At 41.3% G+C, this 10,976-nt stretch overlaps 1 pseudogene across 1 annotated transcript; it reads left to right on the top strand.

Moving 5' to 3' along the window:
* Positions 1-8,015: 8,015 nt before the first annotated feature.
* On the top strand, positions 8,016-8,792 carry LOC308652206 (enolase-phosphatase E1-like; annotated as a pseudogene). The gene has a single exon. The product of its transcript is annotated as an enolase-phosphatase E1-like (transcript).
* The last annotated feature ends 2,184 nt before the right edge of the window (positions 8,793-10,976 follow it).

Raw genomic sequence — 10,976 nt, 5'->3', positions numbered from 1 at the left:
TGTCTTCATATATGTGGCAATTGAGTAGAAAAAGCATGGGTACTTTTTTAAAAATGAGGAATCAGTAAATATTTTGGGCTTTGTCATACCTGCCCAACTATTTGTTAGTTGTTATTTAGTATGAAAGCAGCCAAATATACTTCATAATTAAACGTGCACAGCTGTTTCCCAGTAAAGCTTTATTCACAAGCACAGGGGATAGGATTTGCCCTGCATCCTGTGGCTTTCTGGTGTTTTCTCTGGAATATAAAGGAACAAAGGGGAACATGGGCAAAAGATCTGGTTGTCCGCTTCTCAAAAAACAACATCCAGAGATGACTAGTAACCATGAAAAGATTTTAGCTTTGTTAGTAATCAGGGAAATGGAAATTTTAAGTAATATTACTACTACCACCCTCTGAGATGGTTAAAATTGAAGGCCTGAGAAAGCACAAGGTTTAGTAAGCACGTAAGCAACAGGAACTCTACTGTACTAGTGAAATTGCTCTCTGTTATAAAAACTGTTTTGGAAAGTTGGCACTTAACAGCTAAACATGGGTATAGCCCTTACCCAGGCCAGGCAGACGTGCACATGTGTGTCCACCAAAGGACATATGCTTGAATATGCATACTATGAAACTGCAAGAAACCCCAGAATTATCTTAAGACGTAATTAAGTTGAATAAAGTGGTATTTTTTCACAGCAAGATACTGTAGGGCATTGAGAATGATTGAACTTTTAAGTCCACAGAGCAATGTTGCTGAATTTCACAATTCTGAATAAAGAGTCCAGACATGCAAGTAGACTACATGATGCTACATAAAGTATGAGGACAGGCAAAATTTGTCTATGCAGTTAGAAATCCATAGCCTCAGCCAGTGTTTAATAGGGGTGTTTATCTGGTGCTGATAATTGTTTCTAAATCTGGGTGCTGAATGTCTGTTCTGAGCTATTTACTTAAGATGTGTATTTTTCTGCATGTATATTACACTTTGATAAAAAGTTTTTTTTTGTAAACCAAATGGCTAGTTCACTCTTTCAAGATATTTTTCTAAATGTATGTGAATATGCTACATAACAGGAATTAAATGGTAGATTTTGCATAATTCTGTGTAGGAAGTACTCTATAGTAGTTTCAAAGGTGTCTACTAAGATTTCCTACGCGGTGTCCTTAAAGCTTACCTTGATGTATATTTTAAGGAAAAGGTTAAAGGGTCATTACATATTTTGTCATTCCACACTTTTGCATATATAATATGAGTCTGAGCTGCCTCTTCAATAAAGAAGCTAATGTGTACCGTTTCATATTTTGTCAAATTGTTTTTCAAATTTCTGAATTTGAGATATATCTTAACCATTACCAAAAAAAGTTGAGCTTTTGGTGGGTGGGTGGGGGGGTAAATATAAATAATGGCCAGTTTGATTTGATGAAATGTTTAAAAGGTTTTCTATTAACCTTTTTGGTAAATTGATATTATTAACAGCACAAACAGAAGTGAAAGAAACGAGCAATTTTTAAGAGTTTGTGCCCATTTTTAAAAAATCACTTGCCTAAGCTTATGAAGAGCACGAGCAAAATGACATTTGATGTAGTTTTTATTTTGCATTTTTCATAGTGGATCAAGTTTGAAGTGTGAGATTATAATGCATTACTTGCTAGAGGAAGAGAAAAGGGGTCGAGTGGATCTTGGGGGTATGACTTCCCCACAGTGGCTAACTTTGTTCTCATTCCATGGGTCGTAACCACTAAGCATCTGGTCAAGCCAGGCTCTCCCCTTTCCCCACCATGAAAATCCTGCTCATTTCATTGTGAGATTATCCCCATCCATTCCCATCTTTACAGCCACTTAACTTGGGGTCAGTTGAAGTCAGTTTTGTCTCTACAAATATGCAAATGACATGAATGGAAGATGACATGTCTGAGACCAAAAACTCACCCACTCTTCCTTATTCCATCTCAAATTATGTTGATATATGGGGAAAACAAGCTCTTCAGAAAGGGGAAGTATATGGCAGCCCAGTGGTGTTGCAATATTCCCCAAATTCAATCCTGTGGAGGCCACCAAAAAAAAAAAAAAATGTAGCCACATTCTTGGTCAAGAAGCAATCATAACAAAAAAGATTTCCCTTTCATATTATGGAAATTAAACTCCTGTGATTTCTGTCAATTTGGCAATCTCCCTTAGAACTGCCAATTTGTGAACAAAGAGCATGGAGTGAAAATAATGTCAAAAGTCCTCTGGGAGGCAGATGGGACAGTGATGGTCTCTGTAGAGGAAGATGTGGCCTCTAGGTCACATGTTGCCCAACCTGATGAACAGTGGAAAAGAAATCCAAGCACTTAGCTTGGCTTCCAGGATGACCCGAGCCTGGCAGGAGTAAGAATCGGATAAAGTAAATGCAGGTAGAGTGGTCAGCCTGAAGCAGCTTCCCTGCACTGCAGGAGCTAAGCTTTCAGGCAACAGAAGGAAGGGCTGGGGTTTCCTCTGGCAGCATGGTTGTCAGAAGCAGTGAACAGGTAATCAGACTGATGCTGTTTGGAGCCATATGTGTCCTGCATAAACTCATTCTAAGAGGCAGAAACACGATTGGCCTTCTTCCACCCTAGGCAAAAGAAAAGGGCTGGGCTCTTCCAGTCAAGATTGCAGAGCTCCCGATAAAGAATGTGTTCTGGCAAGAATAACCAAAATTCTGAGGAATTTAGTCATAAAAGAACAAACTAGGCTAAACATTCTCAAAAAACAATAACATTGGTAATGTGGTGTAGAAATAAGTGGTTAAAAAGTAAAATGTCTAACCAATAAAAACTCAGTAGATCAGCCTATGGTTAATGAGCTGGAAATACTGTAGATAGCAAAGAGTTTATCAGAGGGCTTTGGAAATAAATGTGACATGAAACGTTTAGAGGTAATGATTTCAATGAAGAAGTCTCTAAAGGGAGAAGTCTCCAAATTCAAAAGTAAAGGGAAGGAAATAGTGATAATTTCATAGGAGGGGTTGGGGAGGCCTCAGATTGAAAGGGAGTTGGTGCTCCAAATGGGAGACATGTCCGCACCTAATCATATAGTGAAATTTTAAAATACCTAAGGTATAATCCACTATAAAGATATAGTCTGCCTAAAAGATAAAAATTGGACCTTTTGTCTTTCATTCAAGCCATTATGGAATAACAGGAACCAGTTTATACTCCTGCTGTATGCAACTATAAAACTGGACAAAAATCTTGGCTTTCAGGCATTAAACAATAGGAACAGAATAGTGATCCCTGACCAAACAGCTAGGTGGTCTCCCCGAGTTCAGTTCCAGTTGGGAACTCAGGAAGTGGGCAGGGTATGCAACCAGACAGAGCTGCATTGAGCCTCAGAGATTTGCTCTGGATTCCATAACTTACCTGATATGGAGAAACTTCCCGGAAAGGGCAGAAAGAAATCTCTGGAGCTCACACAAGGCTAGAAACCCTTCATCTTCCAACATCAGGAACACATAATCTCATCAGCTACAGCTTTAAGACTCAGAAGGATTTTATTGGGTTCCATTAGTTCTGAAAACTATTCTGGCCCTGCCTAAAAAGTTAAAGGTAGGCTGGGCTGGAGCCCAGCAGCAGAGCGCTTACCTAGCACATGTGAGGCACTGGGTTTGATCCTTAGCACCACAAAAAAATAAATAAAATAAAGGCATACGTTCATCTACAACTACCAAAAAAAAAAAAAAAAAAAGTTAAAGGCAAGCCAGATTAAACTGTTTCCAAGTAAACTAAATGCATTCCAAATTCAAAACATTTAAATTAATACCAAAAAAAAAATTCTGGCTCCTAAAAGCATAAAATTCAAAATACCTAGTTTTCAATAAAAAAAAAAAAAGAATTTCTGCCAGGCAGGCAAAAGATGCAGAAAAATACCACCTGTAATGAGGAGAAAAATTAATAGAGACCCATCAATGACAAAATGATATCGGAAGACAAGAACATTAAGGGCCTGGGGTGGTGGCTACTTGCCTAGCATGTGTGAAGCACTGGGTTCGATTTCCAGCACCACATAAAAAATAAATAAATAAAATAGAGGTATTGTGTTCATCTACAACTAAAAATGTTTTATTTTAAAGACAAGGACATTCAAACAGCTAGTATAAATATACTCCACACATGCAAAAAGAATGGAGAATGGACTGGAGTGAGGGACTCAGAGGACTGCTGGGGATGCCGGCCCAATGCTGGGGGAGGTTCAATTTAAGCTGTTGCCATGGGGTCAGGGTAGGGTAAGGACATGGTGAGTTTCCAGATGAGTCTCCAGGGTGGGCTCAACGAATAGAGGCAGAAGACCTGCTGTGGGCAGGGACAGATTTCTCTCTTCCTGGACTTTGTACCTCTCCGGGAACTGTCACAACACGGAGCATGCAGAGTCCTGGCTGGAGAACTGCATCTCTTGTGGTCAGCAACAGGAAACCCAGCTTGTCCCTCTTCACCAGGAACCCAAGCTGGAGGAGACAGAGGCATGTCAGTGGACCCAAACCTGCTCGTGGACTTTGGCTGTCCTCTGTGCTAATGCGACGATGCCTCCTAGAAGCTGAGAAGACCTTGGTTGGGTGAAAGGCATTGAGAGCCACAGGCCACTAGGACAGGCTACTTAAGAAGGCCTGCCAGGCAGGGGTCCTGGGGCTTCCCCACCCACTCCCAAGACCCACTTCTTGTCCCTTCCTGGGTGCATAAGCTGCTGTAGGGGATAGAGGTGGACACACATGCCCTGGCAGGGGACAGACATGTGCCCTCACGAGAACACTACCAGCACCATTTAGAAATAAATTTCTTTCTTTCATCTAACAGTGTTGTTTTCTTTTAGGATCAGCTTCCAGGGCCTGGCCAACCAGACTGTCTCCTCCCAATTCCTGGCCTGACCCCACCAGCCCCAGATTCTGACCTCCCCGACTCCATCATGTCTAGGTGCTGTCTCCTGTGATGCTCCCTACCCCCGTTATAGGAAAATCCCTGAACTTACAGGAGTCAGCACAGCTGAAGGATCAAAATAAACACACAGACTTCATTAGAAAGTAGCTTCCCTGGGCTGGGGTTGTGGCTTGGTGGTAGAGCACTTGCCTAGCACATGTGAAGCACTGGGTTCCATCCTAAGGTGAAACCACAACAGCCCTCCCACTGCTGAGCTGCCAGAGATAAAGGTGTCCTCACACATTACTCCCAAGCAGATAATGGAGTTTCTCTGTACAGAAAAGTGACCAACCCAGGGGAAAAGAAGACTTCCATTCACCTGTGGGTGCCCACCATGGTCCCATGAGTGTGGGGTGATCCTGCCCTCTGGTGGCAACATGTAGAACTGCACCATTGACACCTCTTCATTCCTTGCAGAAACATCCTCTGAGCTGGCTAGGACTCCAGCCAGTCCATTTAAGAGCTCTGTAGGTTTGCAATCAAAGGAGGACAGGCACACATTTTATTAAAGGCAATTACTTCTGAGAGGAGAACAAAGAGATGCGGGAGGTAATAATGAGGGACTGCCTGAAGACCCGAATCAGGACAGTCCCTATGAGATATTTGACAGATTCGAAGGGTGGCTTCTTGGCTGGAGGGACCAAGCTCACATAGCTGGGTTTTGTCCTTGGTGGCTCTACAGGCTGTAGAGCTGGGCTCCTGAGGTCCTGGATCCTCATTCTAGGCTGAGTGGCAGGCTGTGTCCTTCTCTGTGTGTTCCCGGAGCTCTGGGCTGGCTGTGCTCTGTAGCCTAGGTTTGCCTCTCCTTGGGTGCCGGGGTCTGGGTTGGGGTCTTGGGATCTGTGCTCTTTGGCTCTGATGCTGAAGTTAGGCTCAGAGATGAGTACCCTGGCAGGCAGGGATGGGAATAAGATAGAAGTTTGGGGACAAAACCATGGGAGATGCTGGGATGGCTAGGGCAGCAACCCTATCCATCCTAACATCAACCTCCCACCAATGTGCTGGGCTACATCTGCAGAGTCCATGGTTAGTGAGGACAGAGGGTTCCCTGAGGCCACATGGGGAGGACCCATGAGGGCTGTTCCTGAGTACCTGCCCCTTAGGAGCTGGAGGCATGGGGAAAGCAGAAGATGATGAAGGTCTCCCCCTTCTCACTGATGCCACAGTCAAGTCCCCAAATAGACTTGAAGACAATGATTTTCAGAGATGGGACCTATGTCAAGGAGATTCCTGTGCCACCCCTACATGGGGCTGTCCTGGAGAGAGGTCCAGAGCCCCTGGAGGAGATGGACTGGGAAAGGGAGTGGGGTTGGCTGGTGCCCCCTACTCTATGCAGACAAGGCTTTGGGAAGCCTGGAGGGGGACTGGGAATCCAAGGACGCTGGAGAACACTCACAGATCGGAAGTGAGACAGTGCATCTAGAGCTATGTCCCTCTGGCTGCTAGAGCAAAGTACCATCAGCTTGGTGACTTTATAAACATTTATTTTTCACAACTCCGGAGGCTGGGAGGCTGAGATCAGGACTCTGATGAGGACCCTCTTCAGGTTGCCCTTTGCCAACTTTCCAGTGTGTCATCACATTGTAGCATGTGGTGAGGGAGTTCTCTGGAGTTGTGCTTATAAAAATGCCTATTTCATTCATGGGGACCCCATCTTATCAAAAGACCCCCCTTTTAATGCCATCACATTGCAGGTAGGTTTGAATTTGGGATTCATTGCAAATGTTCATTTAGTTCTTCTCAGCAAAAGAAACAATCTGTGAGGTGAACAGAGAGCCCATATCCTGGAAGTAAATTTTTACCCCTCACACATCAGATATCGCACTAATCTCTAGGGTATATAAAGAACTCAACAAGCTAAGCAACAAAAAAACAAATAACCCAATCAACCAATGAGCCAAGGACCTGAACAGACATTTCTCAGAAGAGAATATATACTCAATCAACAAATATATGAAAAAATGTTCATCATCTCTAGCAATTAGAGAAATGCAAATCTCACTCCAGTCAGAATGGCAGCTATTATGAAGACAAACACCAATAAGTGTTGGAGAGGATGTGGGGAAAAAGATACACTCATATATTGCTGGTGGGACTGCAAATTGGAGCAGCCAATATGAAAAACAGTATGGAGATTCCTTGGAAATCTGGGAATGGAACCACCATTTGACCCAGTTATCCCTCTCCTGGGTCTATACCCAAAGGACTTAAAAACAACATACTACAGGGACACAGCCACATCAATGTTTATAGCAGCACAATTCACAATAGCTAAACTGTGGAGCCAACCCAGATGCCCTTCAGTGGGTGAATGGATTAAAAAAAATATGGCATATCTACACAATGGAATTTTACTCTGCATTAAAAAAGAACAAAATCATGGCATTTGCAGGTAAATGGATGGCGTTGGAGAAGATAATGCTAAGTGAAGTTAGCCAATCTCAAAAAACAAATGTGAAACATTTTCTCTGATAAAAGGAGGCTGACTTATAGTGGGGTAGGGAGGGGGAGCATGGGAGGAATAGATGAATTCTAGATAGGGCAGAGGGGTGGGAGGGGAAAGGTAGGGCGCAGGGGGTTAGCAAGGATGGTGGAATGTGATGGACATCATTATCCAAAGTTCATGTATGAAGACATGAATTGGTGCCAACATACTTTATATACAACCAGAGATATGAAAAACTGTGCTGTATACTTGTAATAAGAATTGTAATGCATTCTGTTGTCATTTATTTTAAAAATCAATAAAAAACAAAAACAAGACTCTTCTGAATGCAAAAATAAAATAAAATAAAAATACAGACCAAAAAATTAAAAAAAGAATGACACAGAGCCTAGAAGACATGAAAGAAAATGTGGATAAATCTGACTACACTGAGATTTTAAAAACCAACGTGGCAGGTCTGGGCCTGCTTCTCTGCCTGGTAGAGTTCTGGCCCCTGGACGCCAGTCCTGTCAACTAGTCCACGGAGGTATCTTTTCCTGTGTGCTTCAGGCCCCACGCGGTGGCCACCTCCGAGATTGCTTCGGGGCTATCGGAAGCCCTCCACCCTCCCTACCAGCATTCCGATTTCCATGGTAACATCTGGGAGGGAAATGGTCCTGTTTTCGGTGCCCACTGAAGTCACTGTGATCTTGTTAGACATCGAAGGTACCACAACCCCGATTGCGTTCGTGAAGGACATTTTATTTCCTTACATCAAAGAAAATGTTAAAGAGTATCTGCAGACACATTGGGAAGAAGAGGAGCACCTGCAGGATGTCAATCTTTAGAGGCTGAAGAAGATGCCCACCTGGATGGGGCTCTTCCAATCCCTGCAGCATCTGGAAATGGGGACGATGAACTACAACAGGTAATCCAGGCCGCCGTAGATAATGTGTGCTGGCAGATGTCTCTGGACCCAAAGACTACAGCACTCAAACAACTGCAGGGCCACATGTGGAGGGCAGCACTCACAGATGGACAATGAAAGCAGAGTTCTTTTGAAGATGCAGTTCCAGCCGTCAGGAAGTGGAGAGAAGATGGAAGGAAGGTGTATGTCTATTCTTCTGGAAGTGTAAAGGCTCAGAAACTATTATTTGGGCATTCTGCAGAGGGAAATATTCTTGAGCTTTTTGATGGTCACTTTGATACCAAAATTGGACACAGTAGAGAGTGAGAGTTACAGAGAGATTGCAAACAACATTGGAGGCTCAACCAACAACGTCTTGTTTCTAACAGATGCTCCTCTAGAGGCCAGTGCTACTGAGGAAGCAGGTGTGCATGTAGCTGTGGTGGTGAGACCTGGCAATGCAGGACTGACAGATGATGAGAAAACTTCCTATAGCCTCATCACATCCTTCATTGAACTCTACCTGCCTTCCTCAGCATAGAGGAAGACTTCCATAGAAGACCAAACTGTTTCTCAGAGTTGTCCCCCTAATGTCTAGTTTTATTCTAATGGCAAAGTAACTTACTTCTATACGTACATATGTATGCAAGTATATGTATGTGTATGCTCATTAATTTTCATGGGCACATAAGTGAGGAAAAAAAGTCTTAAGTTCAGTGAAGAAACTTATTTAAAGATGCTCTATATGTAGAAATAGTTTGAGACCCTAACACTAACCCACAATGAGGGCAAAGTGTAGTTGATAGAAGAATACAGATCAAATGTGTTATGACTATCAAATCCTATACCAAAATGGGAACTTAGTTTTGAAAATTATTCAGAGTCCTATTATTTTAAATACTGGAAATACTTCAGAGACATTCTTAACAATTCATTGCCCTTGTTTAATGGTGAGTTAGAAAAGTTACAATAGCTGTATTTCATATAATAAAGATAAAAGATAAAGATATTTGTTTCTGCTCCAAAAGAGCAAAATAAGGAAAGAAAATTCACCTGAGTCTTGATCAGTCAAGTATTTGTTACTGAAGAAGAAACTTACTAATCATGTGGCACCCATAGCCGGCATTTACCTTATCAATGAAAAAACGTATGCAGATATAACAGCTAAAAACGAAATGTGGTTCTTAATGTCCAACAAAATGATCATAATTCTGCTGGTTGTTACCAGTTGCCTTTCTAATTTTATCTTCACACAGTTTAAGAATATATATTAATTGCTACTTTCTATTTTTTAAAATAAAGTTTTGCTGAAATTAGTTCATAACACCCAGAAGCGCCCTAATATGTAATATTTTCCTCTTAAATGTGAGAAATGTAAATTTTATAACAGCATTATTTATCCTGGCTCAATTCTTAGGATTCTAAGGCAGTTTTAGGTTGTGATTAATAAAAGAATTCTCTTCTTTCAGTTTAAAAAAAAACCAACATGGAAAAAAAAATCCATAAACAACACCAACATACAATTAGAAAAAAAGATTTATAATGCCTATTACAGATTAGGTTGAATTTACTTAATGTGCCAATTAAGTGACTTATCAATAAGACCCCAAAATAAATAGGAAAAGTGAGCAGAGAATATGAATAAATGGTGCAAAATATGCAAATGGGCATATACAAATGAAAGAAAGTTCAACTTTAGTCATTAGGGTTGTAGCTCAGTGGTAGAGCACTTGCCTAGCATATGTGAGGCCTGGGTTCAATCCTCAACACCACATATAAATAAATAAAAATAAAAGTATAAAAAGAAGTTATTGATTAAAAATGGATATCATGGGGCTGGGGATGTGGCTCAAGCGGTAGCGTGCTGGCCTGGCATGCTTGCGGCCCGGGTTCGATCCTCAGCACCACATACCAACAAAGATGTTGTGTCCGCCGAGAACTAAAATAAATAAATAAATAAATAAATATTTTTAAAAAATGGATATCACTTTTCTACTTGATTATCAATATGTTGGTGAAGGTGGAGAAATAAATACTTTCATGTGTTCCTTGTGGAATAATCAATTGGTACAATAACTATGAAGAGCTGCATGCTAATAACTAACAAAATAACAATTTCCAATGCATACACCCTTGACCTAATAATTGTACATATGCCAGATAATCTATGGGCAAGGGTTTTTATTACAGTGTTGGTATAACAGGTTAAGATTATAAACAATTTAAAAGCCCTTACTAGGGGACTTATTAAATAATTATGGCATCCACATAAAAAGGCATGTGATGCAATCCTGGTTTTAAGAAAGGAGGTTTTCTCCATAGTAAAAAGGCAGAGTAGCACAGTCTGCAGGCTGCACAACATAATGGTTTAAAACATGGACTTGGGATCCACATTATCTCAGACTAAGTCCTGTTCCTACTTAGTGGCTATATGATTGTGGGCAATTAGCCAATGTCTTTGTGCCTTCGTGGTGATAATAGTACCTATGCAGTAAGGTTATTATATTGAATGAATTAAGATTTCTTTATTGCCATGAAACGGTTTTGGGTAGATAATAAATGCTAAGGGTTTGTTGAAAGACTAAAATACAGTGATGTAAAATGATTTCCAGCATACATTGCTAAATGGAAGAAAACATAAGCATAATTGTTTGGGGACACTGCTGGTATTTTGTGAATGAAAAATCATAACATGTACACGTGCATGATATTTTGCATACAGTTG

The sequence above is a fragment of the Spermophilus citellus genome (genome assembly GCF_964194105.1).
Source record: "Spermophilus citellus genome assembly, chromosome: 6".
Lineage (NCBI taxonomy): Eukaryota > Metazoa > Chordata > Mammalia > Rodentia > Sciuridae > Spermophilus > Spermophilus citellus.
Note: the sequence above shows the minus strand (reverse complement) of the source record. Positions and strands in the feature narration are given on the sequence as shown.